This window comes from Rutidosis leptorrhynchoides, chromosome 4, assembly GCF_046630445.1.
Source record: "Rutidosis leptorrhynchoides isolate AG116_Rl617_1_P2 chromosome 4, CSIRO_AGI_Rlap_v1, whole genome shotgun sequence".
NCBI lineage: Eukaryota > Viridiplantae > Streptophyta > Magnoliopsida > Asterales > Asteraceae > Rutidosis > Rutidosis leptorrhynchoides.
The window spans coordinates 403,381,116-403,401,890 of NC_092336.1; the positions used below are offsets into that span (position 1 = coordinate 403,381,116).

Genomic DNA, 20,775 nt, shown 5'->3' on the forward strand with positions numbered 1-20,775 from the left:
AGCTATATGAGTAGAGATTTTTGTGCTAAATTAAGTTGTCCATTGACGCCTTTGGATAGTAAATTTTTACTCGAATTAGCAAATGGTAAATTAATTTCAGCAGATAATATATATCGGAATCGAGAAATTAAACTGGTTAGCAAAACATTTAAGATTGATTTGATACCTGTAGAGTTAGGGAGTTTTGATGTGATAATCGGTATGGACTGGTTGAAAGAAGTGAAAGCAGAGATCGTTTGTTACAAAAATGCAATTCGCATTATACGAGAAAAAGGAAAACCCTTAATGGTATACGGAGAAAAGGGCAACACGAAGCTACATCTTATTAGTAATTTGAAGGCACAAAAACTAATAAGAAAAGGTTGCTATGCTGTTCTAGCACACGTCGAAAAAGTACAAACTGAAGAAAAGAGCATCAATGATGTTCCCATTGCAAAAGAATTTCCCGATGTATTTCCGAAAGAATTACCGGAATTACCCCCACATCGATCCGTTGAATTTCAAATAGATCTTGTACCAGGAGCTGCACCAATAGCTCATGCTTCTTACAGACTCGCACCCAGCGAGATGAAAGAACTGCAAAGCCAATTACAAGAACTTTTAGAGCGTGGTTTCATTCGACCAAGCACATCACCGTGGGGAGCTCCTGTTTTGTTTGTCAAGAAGAAAGATGGTACATTCAGGTTGTGTATCGACTACCGAGAGTTGAACAAACTTACCATCAAGAACCGCTACCCACTACCGAGAATCGACGACTTATTTGATCAACTACAAGGCTCGTCTGTTTATTCAAAGATTGACTTACGTTTGTGGTATCATCAAATGCGGGTGAAAGAAGATGATATTCCAAAGACTGCTTTCAGAACACGTTGCCGTTTGGTTTAACTAATGCACCAGCAGTGTTCATGGACCTTATGAAACGATTGTGTGGACCATACCTTGACAAGTTTGTCATTGTTTTCATTGATGACATACTTATTTACTCAAAGAATGACCAAGAACACGGTGAACATTTGAGAAAGGTGTTAGAAGTATTGAGGAAGGAAGAATTGTACGCTAAGTTTTCAAAGTGTGCATTTTGGTTGGAAGAAGTTCAATTCCTCGGTCACATAGTGAACAAAGAAGGTATTAAGGTGGATCCGGCAAAGATAGAAACTGTTGAAAAGTGGGAAACCCCGAAAACTCCGAAACACATACGCCAGTTTTTAGGACTAGCTGGTTACTACAGAAGGTTCATCCAAGACTTTTCCAGAATAGCAAAACCCTTGACTGCATTAACGCATAAAGGGAAGAAATTTGAATGGAATGATGAACAAGAGAAAGCGTTTCAGTTATTGAAGAAAAAGCTAACTACGGCACCTATATTGTCATTGCCTGAAGGGAATGATAATTTTGTGATTTATTGTGATGCATCAAAGCAAGGTCTCGGTTGTGTATTAATGCAACGAACGAAGGTGATTGCTTATGCGTCTAGACAATTGAAGATTCACGAACAAAATTATACGACGCATGATTTGGAATTAGGCGCGGTTGTTTTTGCATTAAAGACTTGGAGGCACTACTTATATGGGGTCAAAAGTAATATATATACCGACCACAAAAGTCTTCAACACATATTTAATCAGAAACAACTGAATATGAGGCAGCGTAGGTGGATTGAATTATTGAATGATTACGACTTTGAGATTCGTTACCACCCGGGGAAGGCAAATGTGGTAGCCGATGCCTTGAGCAGGAAGGACAGAGAACCCATTCGAGTAAAATCTATGAATATAATGATTCATAATAACATTACTACTCAAATAAAGGAGGCACAACAAGGAATTTTAAAAGAGGGAAATTTAAAGGATGAAATACCCAAAGGATCGGAGAAGCATCTTAATATTCGGGAAGACGGAACCCGGTATAGGGCTGAAAGGATTTGGGTACCAAAATTTGGAGATATGAGATAAATGGTACTTAGAGAAGCTCATAAAACCAGATACTCAATACATCCTGGAACGGGGAAGATGTACAAGGATCTCAAGAAGCATTTTTGGTGGCCGGGTATGAAAGCCGATGTTGCTAAATAAGTAGGAGAATGTTTGACGTGTTCTAAGGTCAAAGCTGAGCATCAGAAACCATCAGGTCTACTTCAACAACCCGAAATCCCAGAATGAAAATGGGAAAACATTACCATGGATTTTATCACTAAATTGCCAAGGACTGCAAGTAGTTTTGATACTATTTGGGTAATAGTTGATCGTCTCACCAAATCAGCACACCTCCTACCAATAAGAGAAGATGACAAGATGGAGAAGTTAGCACGACTGTATTTGAAGGAAGTCGTCTCCAGACATGGAATACCAATCTCTATTATCTCTGATAGGGATGGCAGATTTATTTTAAGATTCTGGCAGACATTACAGCAAGCATTAGGAACTCGTCTAAACATGAGTACTACCTATCATCCACAAACTGATGGGCAGAGCGAAAGAATGATACAAACGCTTGAAGACATGCTACGAGCATGTGTTATTGATTTCGGAAACAGTTGGGATCGACATCTACCGTTAGCAGAATTTTCCTACAACAACAGCTACCATTCAAACATTGAGATGGCGCCGTTTGAAGCACTTTATGGTAGAAAGTGCAGGTCTCCGATTTGTTGGAGTGAAGTGGGGGATAGACAGATTACGGGTCCGGAGATTATACAAGAAACTACCGAGAAGATCATCCAAATTCAACAACGGTTGAAAACCGCCCAAAGTCGACAAAAGAGCTACGCTGACATTAAAAGAAAAGATATAGAATTTGAAATTGGAGAGATGGTCATGCTTAAAGTTGCACCTTGGAAAGGCGTTGTTCGATTTGGTAAATGAGGGAAATTAAATCCAAGGTATATTGGACCATTCAAGATTATTGATCGTGTCGGACCAGTAGCTTACCGACTTGAGTTACCTCAACAACTCGCGGCTGTACATAACACTTTCCACGTCTCGAATTTGAAGAAATGTTTTGCTAAAGAAGATCTCACTATTCCGTTAGATGAAATCCAAATCAACGAAAAACTTCAATTCATCGAAGAACCCGTTGAAATAATGGATCGTGAGGTTAAAAGACTTAAGCAAAACAAGATACCAATTGTTAAGGTTTGATGGAATGCTCGTAGAGGACCCGAGTTCATCTGGGAGCGTGAAGATCAGATGAAGAAGAAATACCCACATCTATTTCCAGAAGATTCGTCAACACCTTCAATAGCTTAAAATTTCGGGACGAAATTTATTTAACGGGTAGGTACTGTAGTGACCCGAACTTTTCCATGTTTATATATATTAATTGAGATTGATATTTGCATGATTAAATGTTTCCAACATGTTAAGCAATCAAACTTGTTAAGACTTGATTAATTGAAATATGTTTCATATAGACAATTGACCACCCAAGTTGACCGGCGATTCACGAACGTTAAAACTTGTAAAAACGACATGACGATATATATATATGGATATACATATAGTTAACATGAGATTATGATAAGTAATTATCTCCATAAGTATATTAACAATGAGTTATATACATATAAACAAGACTACTAACTTAAGGATTTCGAAACGAGACATATATGTAACGATTATCGTTGTAACGACATTTAAATGTATATATATCATATTAAGATATATTAATATATCATAATATCATGATAATATAATAATTTAACATCTCATAAGATATAATAAGCAATGGGTTAACAACATTAATTGAGATCGTTAACTTAAAGGTTTCAAAACAACACTTACATGTAACGACTAACGATGACTTAACGACTCAGTTAAAATGTATATACATGTAGTGTATTTAGATGTATTAAAATACTTTTGGAAGACTTCAAGACATATATCAAAATACTCATACTTAACGAAAATGGTTACAGTTACTTTCCCATTCTTTTCTTTCATCAAGAATTCTAGTCGTATTCTTACCCGTATTATACACAGCTTCAAAACGTACTTACTATGAGTATATACCAATAGGAACTAGCATGGGATTCCACTCTTGATTATGTCATGTATGACTAATCAATTTTAACTTCTACCATGAGCTAGTCAACTAACTAGAACTCCTTTTAACCCCACTCACCACTCACCAATTACCACTCATCATTCACTCCATTTCACTTCCAATTCTCTTTCTAATTCTCTCTCAACACACACACACTATTATGAACGTATTTTTCCAGTAGTTAATCATCATCTTCATCAAAAATCACTTCAAGAATCAAGCTATAATCATCATAGGAAGAACACTTCAAGAACACTTCAAAAATCCCTTCAAGTTTACTAATTTACTTCCAAGCTTTCTAATCCATTCCAAGTAATCATCTAAGATCAAGAAACCTTTGTTATATACAGTAGGTTATCTTTCTTATTCAAGGTAATATTCATATTCAAACTTTGATTCAATTTCTATAACTATAAACTATCTTAATTCGAGTAAAAATCTTACTTGAACTTGTTTTTGTGTCATGATCCTACTTCAAGAACTTTCAAGCCATCCAAGATCCTTTGAAGCTAGATCATTTCTTGTCACTTCCAGTAGGTTTACCTACTAAACTTGAGGTAGTAATGATGTTCATAACATCATTCGATTCATATATATAAAACTATCTTATTCGAAGGTTTAAACTCGTAATCACTAGAACATAGTTTAGTTAATTCTAAACTTGTTCGCAAAAAAAAGTTAATCCTTCTAACTTGACTTTTAAAATTAACTAAACACATGTTCTATATCTATATGATATGCTAACTTAATGATTTAAAACCTGGAAACACGAAAGACACCGTAAAACCGGATTTACGCCGTCGTAGTAACACCGCGGGCTGTTTTGGGTTAGTTAATTAAAAACTATGATAAACTTTGATTTAAAATTTGTTATTCTGAGAAAATGATTTTTATTATGAACATGAAACTATATCCAAAAATTATGGTTAAACTCAAAGTGGAAGTATGTTTTCTAAAATGGTCATCTAGACGTCGTTCTTTCGACTGAAATGACTACCTTTACAAAAATGACTTGTAACTTATTTTTCCGACTATAAACCTATACTTTTTCTATTTAGATTCATAAAATAGAGTTCAATATGAAACCATAGCAATTTGATTCACTCAAAACGGATTTAAAATGAAGAAGTTATGGGTAAAACAAGATTGGATAATTTTTCTCATTTTAGCTACGTGAAAATTGGTAACAAATCTATTCCAACCATAACTTAATCAACTTGTATTGTATATTATGTAATCTTGAGATACCATACACACGTATACAATGTTTCGACCTATCATGTCGACACATCTATATATATTTCGGAACAACCATAGACACTCTATATGTGAATGTTGGAGTTAGCTATACAGGGTTGAGGTTGATTCCAAAATATATATAGTTTGAGTTGTGATCAATACTGAGATACGTATACACTGGGTCGTGGATTGATTCAAGATAATATTTATTGATTTATTTCTGTACATCTAACTGTGGACAACTAGTTGTAGGTTACTAACGAGGACAGGTGACTTAATAAACTTAAAACATCAAAATATATTAAAAGTGTTGTAAATATATTTTGAACATACTTTAATATATATGTATATATTGTTATAGGTTCGTGAATCAACAGTGGCCAAGTCTTACTTCTCGACGAAGTAAAAATCTGTGAAAGTGAGTTATAGTCCCACTTTTTAAATCTAATATTTTTGGGATGAGAATACATGCAGGTTTTATAAATGATTTAGAAAATAGACACAAGTACGTGAAACTACATTCTATGGTTGAATTATCGAAATCGAATATGCCCCTTTTTATTAAGTCTGGTAATCTAAGAATTAGGGAACAGACACCCTAATTGACGCGAATCCTAAAGATAGATCTATTGGGCCTAACAAACCCCATCCAAAGTACCGGATGCTTTAGTACTTCGAAATTTATATCATATCCGAAGGGTGTCCCGGAATGATGGGGATATTCTTATATATATGCATCTTGTTAATGTCGGTTACCAGGTGTTCACCATATGAATGATTTTTATCTCTATGTATGGGATGTGTATTGAAATATGAAATCTTGTGGTCTATTGTTACGATTTGATATATATAGGTTAAACCTATAACTCACCAACATTTTTGTTGACGTTTTAAGCATGTTTATTCTCAGGTGATTATTAAGAGCTTCCGCTGTCGCATACTTAAATAAGGACGAGATTTGGAGTCCATGCTTGTATGATATTGTGTAAAAAAAACTGCATTCAAGAAACTTATTTTGTTGTAACATATTTGTATTGTAAACCATTATGTAATGGTCTTGTGTAAACAGGATATTTTAGATTATCATTATTTGATAATCTACGTAAAGCTTTTTAAACCTTTATTGATGAAATAAAGGTTATGGTTTATTTTAAAATGAATGCAGTCTTTGAAAAACGTCTCATATAGAGGTCAAAACCTCGCAACGAAATCAATTAATATGGAACGTTTTTAATCAATAAGAACGGGACATTTCAGTGTTCAAGACACCACATTGTCATGGGGGAGAGATAGTCGCGGTGTTCAAGACATCACCCGGGGGATTAGTGATTACGCGTTGTTAAGTAACACTAATGGATGTTATGAACTCTGACGGTCTTTCATGTATCGTTCCCTTGTTCGATTGGTTAACCATGGTTGTGTGAATTTGTAATTAGCATATTAAATTGTGAACTATATGCTATTGTTGTTGCTAGCTTATTGTGAGTTGCGGATAGTAGTTTATGCATGATGTTTGCATGGTTGTTGAATTGCTAGCTTATATGCGGTATTGTGTAAGTAATTGCAAGTAAGTATGTTATATATGCACATGTATAATTATTGCATTCACTAAACGTTAGCTTACCCCTCTCGTTGTTTATCTTTTTAGATGCAGGTGCGGACAAAGGGAAGGGGGTTGTTGGATACTAGTTCCCCATGTTGGATTCTTGTTGAAGTTTTGAAGTCGACCTAGCGTTTTGGGTAGTTTAGCCCCAAACCATGCTCGGGTGTAGTTTGGATTAAAACTATCATTTTAATGGGTCGAACTTGTATTACGTTGTTTAAGGGCCTTTGTGCCTTATTTGTAAACATTAAACTCGTGACATTGTTTTAATGGTTTGTATGGGATGGTTTACACCTTTTGTATGGCGCGTAAATGTCTTAATTACAAAAAAACAAAAAAAACAAAAAAAAATTACTCGTGTTAAATACGGGTTGGGTTGTTTCAAACGAAAAGGAAGCTGAACAATCAAAAGTATAATTTTACTAACACGATTTAATAAAACTCATGTTGATGGAGGAAAAAAGAGGTTTAACAATCAAAAAAGAAAACAGAATAGCGCCAGCAGCAACATGCAGTGGAATCTCTTTGACACAGCATCAACAACTCTTTTGTAAACCTCTACTAAAAGTACCATATAAGTGTAGTCAATGGATTTGTATGCTGATGTAGTCAACTTATGTAGCAACAAACTAAAACATACTTAGGCCCCGTTTGTTTAGAACTTAATGGACTTAATGATATAAAATTGAATAAGTCGTATGGTGTTTGTTTTTAACTTAATGAAAATATAATGTCTTAATAATTTAAGTCATGAAAATATGAATTTTCATATTTGTCCTTACTCTTTTAAAACTGCTAACATAACTATCTATAACTTCCGTATGTACAAGGTTAAATTTATAATTTTTATTATTCAGTCAGTATTCAGCACATAAAACAAACAACACCTATTTTTTCATCACTTATTCCTCACAGATGATATAAATTCATTCAAACAATAGAACTTAATAAAAATAAAAAACAAACGGAGCCTTATGTAGTTAAGTTCCAGCACAATTTATCTATTATGTTATTAGTTATGCTTATCCAATAACAATGAAATTAACGCGGCGAAGCGTGTGCACCTATCTCTTGTTACACTCAATGAGAAATAGAAAGTGGTTGACAAATTGAAGGATGTAGATCAGTAACTAAAATTTCTTGATAAAATTTTAAATTCAGCAACATTTCTTAAAACCCATTTGAAATTTGTTTAATCCCAGCCAAATTTATCCTCACTCTCGTCTATCATGACTCAAAGTTTTACCTTAGTTTGTGTTTTCTTAATGCAATTAGTAACCCTAAATATATGTATCTCCCCAATTACAGCTTCAATTCGATGTTTGATCATAGGTACAATGTGGGAGATACGGTACCTTTGTTTGTTAACATAATTGGTCCCCTGAATAATCCCAGGTTAGTAATTTGTATTTTTCGTTTTAGTTTTATTTTCCAGTTTGATTATATATAGAAAAAAACATTTTTATACGAAAGATTTATTGTTTTTATTGCAAGTTGATGAGTTTTGTGCTATGAAAAATTGTTATAGGTCAAAAAAGGAAAAAATTGTATTGCCAATATAGAAATTTGGGGCGATCTTGATTTAGGGACTTCAATTGTTTAACAATATTTTGTTGTTTCTGAAGATATTATTATATTTTTAATTTGTGTTGCTAATGCAGCAAGGAATTATAGTAATATATTTAGCTTGTTAAGAATATTAGACCATAAAGATTATGGACATAACAAATTAAACGAAATCGACTTCAGTTTTGATGATTGTGTGGCATAAATTATTATATCTTTGTATGGTATATTGAAAAAAAGGAAGAATCTTCATTATTGAAAGTGTGATAAAATCTGTTCTGCCGCTCATTGATATCGTGAATCATATATATACATAATACATCGAATAATGCCTTTAGCAACAAGTCAATAACAAACTATGTACTATTCTAGGAGATAATTATGGACATGATACAGGAGTATATATTCCTAAAATATAAATAACAAACTATGTTGACCCGTGTTGACTGTGGTCTCTATTACTCCCCTGCAGTCGAAACGATCGGTGGGCGAATGCAAAAACTGGATCGAAAACCGTTGAACAATAGCCTCGGTAAACCCTTGGTAAAAATGTCGGCTATTTGATATCGCGTAGGCACATGTAACATACGAACTAGACCTTTGGCAACTTTTTCTCGAACAAAATGGATGTCCAACTCAATGTGTCTTGTCCGCTGATGTTGAACAGGGTTGCTAGAAAAATAAATGGCACTTACATTATCGCAAAAAACAAGCGTTGCTTTCGTAACCACGATGTTGAGTTCCAACAATAGATTCCTTAACCAACATGCCTCAGCTACTACATTTGCAACCCCCTATACTCCGCTTCGGCACTCGAGCGAGATACAATGGCATGGCGTTTTGAAGTCCATGATATCAAATTATCACCAAGATAGACGCAATAACCAGAGGTGGATCATCGTGTATCCGGACAACCAGCCCAGTCAGCATCAGTAAAATAAACAAGCTCACGATTACGTGAAGGAGTGATATGCAAACCCATTGACAATGTACCCTGAATATAACTAATAATGCAATTTAACGCAAGCATGTGAGCCATATGAGGCGAATGCATGTGCAAGCATATCTGTTGAACGGCATATGAAATGTCCGGTCTAGTAAAGGTGAGATATTGGAGGGCGCCGGCCAAACTGCGATAAAGTGTTGGATTTGGATATGGTTCATCTATCGTAGAGCTTTATTTTCCGAGAGTATCTACAGGCGTTGCAGCTGGATTACAAGATACCAAGATACCATTCCTGCTCTCTCAATGACGTCCATGGCATAAGCACGTTGACTTAAAAATTAATCCCCCATTGTTGCGCGTGATGGAGACTCCCAAAAATGAGCTAAGAGTTCCTAAGTCCTTCATAGCAAATTCCTCAGCGAGTAAGCGCATAAGGGTCATGCGCAATAAATCTGAGGAGGTCACAAGAATGAATCGTCAACGTAAAGAAGTAAGTAAGCATAGTTTTCCTATATACAGAATACATCGAATAATGCATTTGGCAACAAGTCAATAACAAACTATGTACTATTCTAGGAGCTAACTATGGACACGATACATGAGTATATAATCCTAAAATATAAATAACAAACTATGTTGACCTGTGTTGACTGTTGACTCTATTAATTATAAAGCTGAAGCTTGATTAGTATGACTTGCATAGTTGGTTCATGTAGTCAGTTTTTGAATTTATGGTCCATCGTTTTGCAGTCCATTTCTTTTCGATTTTTGTCTTTTGCGTAAGATATCCATAATTAGTAGTGACATGAAATGGTAGAAAACTAAAAATGGTTTTAAAAATTAGGCTTTATTGCATTAAAAACTGAATCCTACTAGTATTATTGAACTCAATTTACATTCAAATTTTTTGGCTAATGTTGTTCTCTAAAGATTGTTGGCTTGATTTTTGTTGCAGTGAAACGTACAGCTATTATGATTTGCCATTCTGCTGTCCAGGTTAGCATATGCAATTATTTTCAGGCGAGATTATTTTAAATCTTTTGTTTCCATACATGTCATATGTTATCTGATATAGTAACGCTCGTTGTCAAACTACAACAAATTTTTACGCTCGTTGTCACACTACAACAAATTTTTTTTTATTCAATCGATTTTTTCTTAATTGTTATGTAGGTAAAGTGAGCCCAAAGAAAGAAACACTAGGGGAAGTTTTAAACGGAGATTGACGGACACCTTATACGATTTCAAGTTTCGTAAAGATAGAGTTGACCGAATGTTGTGTCATAAAAACCTCAAAAAAGATGACATAACAAAATTTATAAAAGCTATCAGTAACGTTTTTTTACTTCCAAATGTATTACGACGATCTTCCGTTATGGGGATTAATTGGAAAAACGGAAGATGAGCGCTTCAAAGGTGACGAGTCGGGACCCACATATTACATATTCAAACACTGTTCAGTATTCAGATGTCCTCCCGAATGTCGTTGTTTTATGCCGTTTTAAGCTCCAGGACCCAGTTATTGACCATGTAAGCCACTTTCGTTCCTAAAACTTCCTAAATCGTTTTGTAAAAATAAAAATTTATCAATTGGAAATTTGCTCACAGTGATATTATGTCTTTTTTACAGAGTCTTTCTGTTATTTGTATTGGCTTTTTTGAGGTCCTATATCCCCACAGCCGTGGAACTATATCGACTTCTCTTGTTGTGTATTTATTCTTACGGCCCCAGTGGCTGGATATAGTGCAACTTCATTTTTTGGTCAATTTTCTGACATCGGATGGGTAAGTGTTTCGAATAATATGGTTTAGTAGGTTTTTGTGTAGTAAAATTATCTTTGGTCGAACTTCAATCCGTTTAATCCATTTTGACTCATTTCCTTTTAAGCTGTATTTTCATTTTTTAACCCATTTTTTATCCAACAGAGATAAACCCAGTTTAATACATCCAAGTTGCCACCTTTTGGTCAATTTTATGACATCGGATGGGTAAGTTTTTTCTCACACTTAATAATAATACCCTTTGGTAAACGCATCGAACGTTGAAAATTTTGAAAACAAATTTCGAAAATACTGCATTTAGTATTAAACTGGGTTTAATACTAAATGCAGTATTTAGTATTTAAAAATGAAAAATTTAGATTGAAAAATTTTAATACAAATTTGGTCAATTTGCTAATACAATCGGTAGAAGCTTTGTGCTTTCCGTTAAACTAAAAAGCTAGAGATTGTCGTTACGACTGAATCGGGCATTTATCATAGGTCATAGTCATAGAAGCTGGATTTGATGTTAATCCAATATTTAGTGTGCCAAATTTGTTAGTAAGTTTTTCCCAATAACAATAAAGTGTTTTGAACAAAATTTAGGAGGTTTTATACAGTAAAAATATACTTTGGTCAACCGTCAACGCGTTTGATCCTTTATGACCCATTTCCTTTTAAGCTGTATTTTTATTATTTTACCTATTTTTGACGCAATAGAGATAACCTAGTTTGCTCTCATAAGTAATACATCCAAGTTTCCACATTTTTTACTCGAAATCCAAAATGTACCTTTTTCTAGAACGAAGTAGGTACGATGGTCTTTGTTACATTTATTTTCATAATTCACGCTAAAAATGTTAACTTATACAGGAAAATGTGTTCTTTTATCCGGGATACTCTACACTGGACCACTTCCCATTATCATGCTTCTTCTTAATACGGTTGCCGTATCATTTGGGGCTACTACCGCACTCCCATTTGGCACCATAGTGGTGATTTTACATGCGTATACAATAATTGCCATTCCACTGCTTGCATTTGATGGGATAATGGGATATCGTTTAAGGTCAAAGTTTCAAGCACCTTCGGATACCAAAATATCCTCGAGGGAGATTCCTCTGTTGACTTGGTACAGAAGGACTCCGGGTCAAATGCTAATCTCGGGTCTTTTACCATTTAGTGCCATCGTTCTTGAGTTGCATAATTTGTATGCATCAATTTGGAGCTATATAATCTTGACTTTACAGAGTATTCTATTTATAACCTTTGTCCTTCTCGTCATACTTACGTCGCTTTTGAGTATTGGGTTGACTTATATCCAGTTGACCGTAGAGGATCATCAATGGTGGTGGAGGTACGTTATTTAGTTGACTTTGGAAGTTTTAGTCAAATGTAGTACTTGCTTTAAAAAATTGGTATTATAGAACATATTTTAAAGAAACATTTTCCCTGGTGGTACCATATTTTAGAAATTTTAATGTGTGGTCTTGATAACCAATTGATCCCTTCGACTTTAAAGCAGTTTTGATGATTTATAAAAGTATTTTGCGACACTAGCTAGTAAGTCCCTACTTGCGATATTAGAAAGTTAATTTTGACTTTGTGGTCAAAGGTTGCACCTTTCTATCTAATATTGATAGGATCTTAGCGTAAATGTTCAAGAATATAATAGAATTCTACACTTGAAAGATTAGGGTAGCAAGACTTTGTTGCTAAAGATTAAAATAGCAAGACTTTGTTGCTAAGTAGATTAGAATAAATAATGGAAGTGTAGAATAGAAATAATTAGAAGATTGAGTGTATTATTTGAAGATTTGTTATCTTATACAACTCTTGATTACAACTCCTATTTATAGACTACATAAAACTAACTTTCTTAACCTCTAAGAAAACTTAAGAGGTAAGTATCACGAATATCAATAATTTCTTAACTAATGATACTAAAATATCTATGTATCCTTAATGGATAAGAATACTTAATAGCTAAGTAACCTTAATGGCTAAGAATACTTAATAGATAAGAAAACTTAATAGCTATAAGTTTACTTACTAACTAAGTTTACATATCATAAGACAAATGTCTAATAACAATCTTAAATACACTAATACTCCTCCTTAAGATTGTTGTTGGACATCATAAGTCGAGTCTTCAATTGATCTAGCTTCATTCCCGTGAGAGACTTTGTAAGCATATCTGCCAATTGGTCTTCGGAGGTGCAGTATTTCAGCTTGACTTCTCCATTCTTCTCGGCTTCTCGAATAGCATGATATTTGACGTTAATGTGTTTCGTTCTTCCGTGTTGCACCGGATTCTCTGCTATAACAATAGCAGACTTGTTATCACAATAGATGACTGTTGGACTTTCTTGAGTCAGAACCATGTCGGACAACAGTTTTCTTATCCAAATAGCATGATTCACAGCAGCCGCGATTGCAATATATTCTGCCTCTGCAGTAGATTGTGAACTCCTCCTGAAATTATGATTCATAAAATGAGCATTGATCTTAGAATACCAAGCCCTTGGTGCTTGTTTTAGACCATAGAGTGCCTTATATAGTCTATATACTTTATCTTCTTGGCCAACTACTTTAAATCCTTGAGGTTGCTTTACATAAATCTCCTCCTCTAGTTTAGCATTCAAAAATGCATATTCCACATCAAGATGATGAATTTTCAAATTGCGTTGAGCAGCTATAGCTAACAATAACTTGATCACGTCATGAAGATCAACTGGAGCGAAAGTCTCTATAAAATCTACACCGGCAATTTGAGAATACCCTTTCACTCCCAATCTTGCTTTGTATATATGAACTGAACCATCAGGTTTAAACTTAGTTCTAAACACCCATTTGACACCTATTGCATTCTTACCCTTTGGCAAATCAACAAGCTTCCATGTTTCATTTTTCTTAATCATTTCAAGTTCAGCTTTCATGGCTTCATTCCATTCATCATGTTTAGAAGCTTCAATATAGCTTTCAGGCTACATAACAACGTGATTACAAGATTCGTAAACATCAACAATTTTTCTGGTTCTCTAAACTTCGGTGTCAGTTGTGTCTTTGACATCAAATTACGGATCATCATAATGAGATTCTTTTTGGAGACTTGAAATAGAAGCTTTATGCCTTTTAACTTCCTTCATATTCCAATCCCAGTAAGCTCTTTCATGAACAGTCACATCTCTACTTTTGTAATCAACATGCGATGCCATGAACAAGTGTTCATTTGCTTCCTGATTTTCTTCATTGACATTTTTCAACTGAAGTTCCTTTGTTTGGCCTTGATTTTTCTTTGCTCTACAATATTTCTCAATATGTCCAAACTTTGTGCAAAAATTACACTTAAAGTTTGGTTTATCTTTGAACCAACAATCAACTTCTTGTTGATTTGTATTTTGACAAACTTTACATGGAGGGAAAGTACCTTTGTAATTTCCTTTCTTGTATGTGTTTTGTCTGGTATTCCCAGCCTTGTTATTTTTGAAAGACGCTTGAAAAGCACTTTCAACCTTTTCTTTGGATCTCATAGAGATCCTTTGTTCTTGTGCTTGAAGCTTGCTTGTTAGTTCATAAACTGTAAGCATGCTAACATCACAAGATTCTTCTATTGCAGAAATTTTGGCTTCAAACTTTTGAGGAACACTTATCATTATTTTCTCCACCACTTTCTGGTCTGAAATCTTGTCACCGTGAAGTCTAATTTGATTAACAACATCCATTATTCGCGATGAATAATCTTTCACGAGTTCATCATCGTTCATTTTTAACAATTCAAACTCTTGCCTGAGAGTCAATAATCTGACAGCTTTTACTCTATCAGAACCTTCATAGGTATTTTGGATTTTATCCCACACAGCTTTTGGTGTATCCAAGTCCATTATTGAGGCGAAAATTTGATCAGCAAGTCCTGAATGTAAACAGGTAAGTGCCTTATCTTTCTTCAGCAACTCTTCTTCATAATTTCTTAGTTGAGCAACAGTTGAGCTTGCTCTGAGTGCTGGAGGATCTTCATTAGTCTTTACAACCTTCCAGAAACCTTGAGACTTCAAATATGTCTTCATCTTTACTGCTCAAATGTGATAGTGCTATTAGATTGTATATACTTATGTATTTAGATTAGGCCCATTGTATAGACGGGCTCGACCCGTTAAGGTTTAGCTGTAGTGTTTCTCCTATTGTACTCTATAAATTGTGATCATTTTGTAGAAATCATTCATTGGAAATTAATCAATTTCATGGTAATCAGAGCCATAATCACAAATTGATTCTTTCCCTGAAACACTCTCTTAAGTTTCGGCTCTCTTTTTAATCCTTTCTTCTCCACTTATATTTCTTTTCTTTACTTTTTTTAATCCTACTGCTCTAACTAAAAAGAAATCGCTGCTAAAATTTGATCACATGCCGACGTTTCTTTTTTCTCATATTGTAGCCGACAACATCTCAGCAACATCCAATCGAAAGAAAAAAACAGCCGACAATCGTTATCATTATCATAATTGTTGATTTTTGTTATTTATAACAAAAGAAAAAAAAGATAGCAATTTGCTACTTCTATAGGCACGTGATTGTGTGCTAAAGAGGATATAGCATTTAATCACTTTGATTTTGGTCTTGGTTACGTGGAATTTTGAGTTTTACACGTGACCTACTTGTGTTCAACATTGATGGCTACAACAATGTCTACACAGAATGTTCAAAAGCAGTGGGCTAACTATAGCTTGGCCTGGCCTACGCCTTCACGATGGGCCCAACAGTTTCCCTCAATGCCCCAACAACCTAATTTTGGCCCAACTCAGCGGTATTATTATTCTGGCCCAACTCATCAGCAATTTTATAATAACATTGGACTTCTTGGGTCTGGTGCGCATGCTCTTCACTTTCTGCAGGCTTATGCAACTAGGAGTTCATTGAGTATGTCGGGCGGTAATGAGTGGTACATGGACACTGGGGCCACTGCTTACCTTGCTTCGAATTCAGGTAAATTCGATACTATTTTTAATAAAAGCATTGTTTCATCAGTTATTGTCGGTGACGGTTCCACCATACCTGTTTTAAATTCCGAAAACGTAAACCTTCCTAACCCTTACCGACCTTTACACCTTCATAATATACTTGTTACGCCGAATATCGTCAAAAACTTAATTTCAGTTAAACAATTTAACAAAGACAACAAATCTACCATTGAATTTGATGAATTTGGTTTTTCTGTAAAAGATGCCCGGACCGGACATACGCTTCTTCGATGCCACAGTGATGGTGATATTTACCCTGTCACTAAAATCTATCCAAGATTGCTTTTCTCACTTTAAGTCAACCCATTTGGCACAATCGCTTAGGACATCATGCGTTCATGTTCTTCAAACTTTAGTCTCTCGTGGTTTCTTTAACTGTAGTAAGCCTCCGACTAAAACTTTATGCCATGCATGTCAATTAGGAAAACATGTTAGATTACCATTTTCTCGTTCTACTTTCATTATTTCTAGACCTTTTGAAATAATACATTCAGGTTTGTGGACATCTCCCATTGTTAGTGTAGGTGGTTTTAAATATTATATGTTACTATTAGATCACTTTACACACTTTCTATGGATATACCCTCTCCGCAAGAAATCTGACTCCTTCTCCAAGTTTCTAAATTTTCACACATATGTTAAAAACCAATTCAACACAACAATTAAAGCCCTTCAATGCGACAACGGGGGTGAATACGATAACACCTCTTTCCATGACCTCTTTGCAACCCATGGCATCGAGTTTCGATTCTCATATCCGCATACCTCCCAACAAAATGGTATCTCAGAACGAATGATCCGCACTATCAATAACAGTATTCGTTCACTCCTTTGTCATGCTTGCCTCCTACCAGAATATTGGGTTGAGGCACTCCATATGGCTACGCACCTTCTCAACATTCTTCCATCCACTTCCATCTCAAATGATATTCCATTCACTAGACTTTTTAACAAAAACTCAAAATTTTCTCATCTTCGTGTCTTTGGTTGCTTGTACTATCCACACATTCCAACTCCTCACAGACTAGCTAAACGTTCAAGCCCTTGCATCTTTCTTGGCTATCCAAGCAATCATCGTGGGTACCGTTGTCTTGATCTTGAAACCAAAAAGATCATAATCTCACGTCATGTCACTTTCGATGAAACTATATTTCCCTTTGGTTCCATGTAACCAAACTCCTCTCCATCATATTCATTTCTCAAAATTCCTAGTGAGTTCCAACCTCACCCACACCACCACTACACTGATAACCCTATCATCCCTCCTGTTACAACTTCGATTTCTGCTTCCGCTTACCTTGATCCTCCTTCTGCCGATGATTCAGCTTCTACTGATGTTTCGACCTCTATTTCATCCACCTCGAAGGAGAGTATGTCTGGTTCGACCACCCCTACTCTTGCAACCCACAATCAACACCCAATGCTCACCTATGCCAAAACCGGAATACATAAACCCATCACTCGCTTAAACTTAAATGTTAACACCCCACATGATATTCCTAAATCCCACATCCAAGCCCTTCACGACCCTAACTGGAAACAGGCAATGTTTGATGAATATAATGCTTTAATTAAAAATGGTACTCGAGTTTTGGTTCTGAGGCCTTCAGGTGTTAATATTGTGAGATCTATGTGGTTGTTTAAATGTAAGTTACACTCTGATGACACTTTAGATAAGTACAAAGCTCGTTTGGTGGCTAATGGCAAAAACCAACGACCTGGTATTGGTTGTGGTGAGACTTTTAGTCCGGTGGTAAAGCCAGCAACTATTCGGGCTGTTCTTAGCCTATTCGTTTCTCGACACTGGCCGATTCATCAGTTTAGATGTCAAGAACGCATTTTTACATGGTGATCTTATGGATACTATCTACATGCATCAGCCTCCAGGTTTTCATGATCCGACGAAACCAGGTTATGTATGTCATCTTCGCAAATCATTATATGGTCTCAAACAAGCTCCTCGTGCTTGGTTTCATAGATTTGCTCAGTATGCTCTCCGTGTTGGTTTTCAACATAGCCGTTGTGATTCATCCTTGTTTATCTATCGCTATGGGACTCATACTACTTATTTACTACTATATGTGGATGATATTGTTCTTACGGCTTCATCTACATCTCTCTTACAGAAGATTATAACCTCTCTTGGCAAGGAATTCGCCATGACTGATCTTGGACCGCTTAATTATTTTTTGGGGATATCTGCCACTCGTACTACACAAGGCATGTTTCTGTCTCAACGAAAATATGCACTTGATATTTTGGACAGGGCTGATATATCTAATTGTAAGCCTTGCGGTACTCGTGTTGATACACAGTCCAAACTTGGACCTGATGGGCCTCCAGACACAGATCCCACTTATATCGCAGTTTAGTTGGTGCACTTCAGTATTTGACATTTACTCGACCTGACATTACGTATGTTGTTCAACAGTTGTGTTTGTTCATGCATGACCCAAGGAAACCTCACTTCAGTGCACTTAAATGCGTGTTGCGTTATGTTCGTGGGACAGTTGATAATGGGATTCAGATTTTTCCGTCATCCTCCATGAAACTCATTGCCTACTCTGATGCAGATTGGGGTGGCTGTCCTGATACTCGCCGCTCTACATCTGGGTACTGCATATTCCTTGGTGATAATATTTTATCTTGGTCTTCTAAAAGACAAGCAATCGTATCTCGTTCGAGTACTGAAGCTGAATATCGAGCGGTTGCTAATTCTGTTGCTGAGACATGTTGGATACGCAACTTACTTTGTGAACTTCATTCACCGCCATCTCATGCTACATTGGTTTATTGTGATAACGTGAGTGCAGTTTACCTCTCTACCAACCCAGTACAACATCAACGCACAAAACATATTGAGATAGACATACATTTCGTGCATGATAAGGTTGCTACAGGCGACGTTCGTGTTCTCCACGTCCCTACTACCTCTCAGTATGCTGATATTTTTACTAAGGGACTCCCTACACTATTATTTATAGATTTCAAATCCAACTTGAGCGTCCGTTCTTTAACTCCCGTTCGCACTGCGGGGGCGTATTAGATTGTATATACTTATGTATTTAGATTAGGTCCATTGTATAGACGGGCTCGGCCCGTTAGGGTTTAGCTGTAGTGTTTCACCTATTGTACTCTATAAATTGTGTATCATTTTGTAGAAATCATTCATTGAAAAATTAATCAATTTCAAGTGCAACCCATTAAATGTTGGAATTGCTGGAGCAGCTGAACTAGATGTCATGTCTAGTCTAAAATTTCTTTATCGTGAATAAAACAGCCCCTTAAGAAGATAGCTCTGATACCACTGTAAATGTTCAAGAATAAAATAGAATTCTACACTTGAAAGATTAGGGTAGCAAGACTTTGTTGCTAAGCAAGACTTTGTTGCTAAGTAGATTAGAATAAATAATGGAAGTGTAGAATAGAAATAATTAGAAGATTGAGTGTATTATTTGAAGATTTGTTATCTTATACAACTCTTGATTACAACTCCTATTTATAGACTACATAAAACTAACTTTCTTAACCTCTAAGACAACTTAAGAGGTAAGTATCACGAATATCAATAATTTCTTAACTAAGGATACTAAAATATCTATGTATCCATAATGGATAAGAACACTTAATAGCTAAGTATCCTTAATGGCTAAGAATACCTAATAGCTAAGAAAACTTAATAGCTAAGTTTTCTTACTAACTAAGTTTACATATCATAAGACAAATGTTTAATAACAATCTTAAATACACTAACACTTAGAATTTGAATAATAACAAATTTTGTCTACTCGAATCGAAGTCTTTTTATTTCTATAACTTTATGAAGTTAGAAGTTAAAATGTCTGATAACTATGCATCTATTAGGCAATTTTACTTTTGCTAATATAGTATTCCTTTTCTTTGTGTAGATGCTTAAATTTTTTGATTTTGAATTAACCAAAATTATTTGCTTTAAACAGATATGTTTGGTATGGAGGCTCAGTTGCTATCTTTATGTTCGTGTATTGTATCTACTACTATTCAAAGTCAGACATGAACGGGTTCCTGTAGTTGACGTTCTTTTTATGCTACACCTTTCTATTTTGTGATGCATTCTTCCTGATGCTCGCTACAATAAGTTTTCGCTCATCATGGATCTTTGTGCAGCATATATGTAATGCCTTGAAAAGTGAATGATCCCTTATTATATACCCTATATTGACCATATATGGGTTGGTGTCTTTCCTGATCGTGCGTTAAATGTTTTGTAAACGATATGCCATGAAATTGCTGTAGCCAAATAGGTCGAGGTTTAAAGGTTATCCTGTTTTTTGTTATTCTTATGTAGATCTCTCATGGTTCTATGTGTTCTTGTTCCAAATTTTGGTCTTTAGCAAGGTTAATTTTGGGAGATGTATGCTCACACTTTCAATGAGTAAAACACAAATGTGCAACAAAGGTGTTGTACCTTGTGTGTGATGATGTAACATTGTTGTACCCATCATGAAAATTTGTGTACATATTACATTCTTTAACTTTTGTTTCTTTTATTTGTAGTTTACCCTTTTTCTAATATGAGTTGTTATAGATATTAGATGAGTGATGATTTAAAATTTTGAATG

At 35.2% G+C, this 20,775-nt stretch overlaps 2 pseudogenes; both read left to right on the forward strand.

Moving 5' to 3' along the window:
* The window catches only part of LOC139841964 (transmembrane 9 superfamily member 5-like), a 41,947-nt pseudogene extending 21,597 nt beyond the window's left edge, over nt 1-20,350 (forward strand).
* On the forward strand, nt 8,202-11,327 carry LOC139904658 (transmembrane 9 superfamily member 5-like; annotated as a pseudogene).
* Nucleotides 20,351-20,775: the final 425 nt, after the last annotated feature.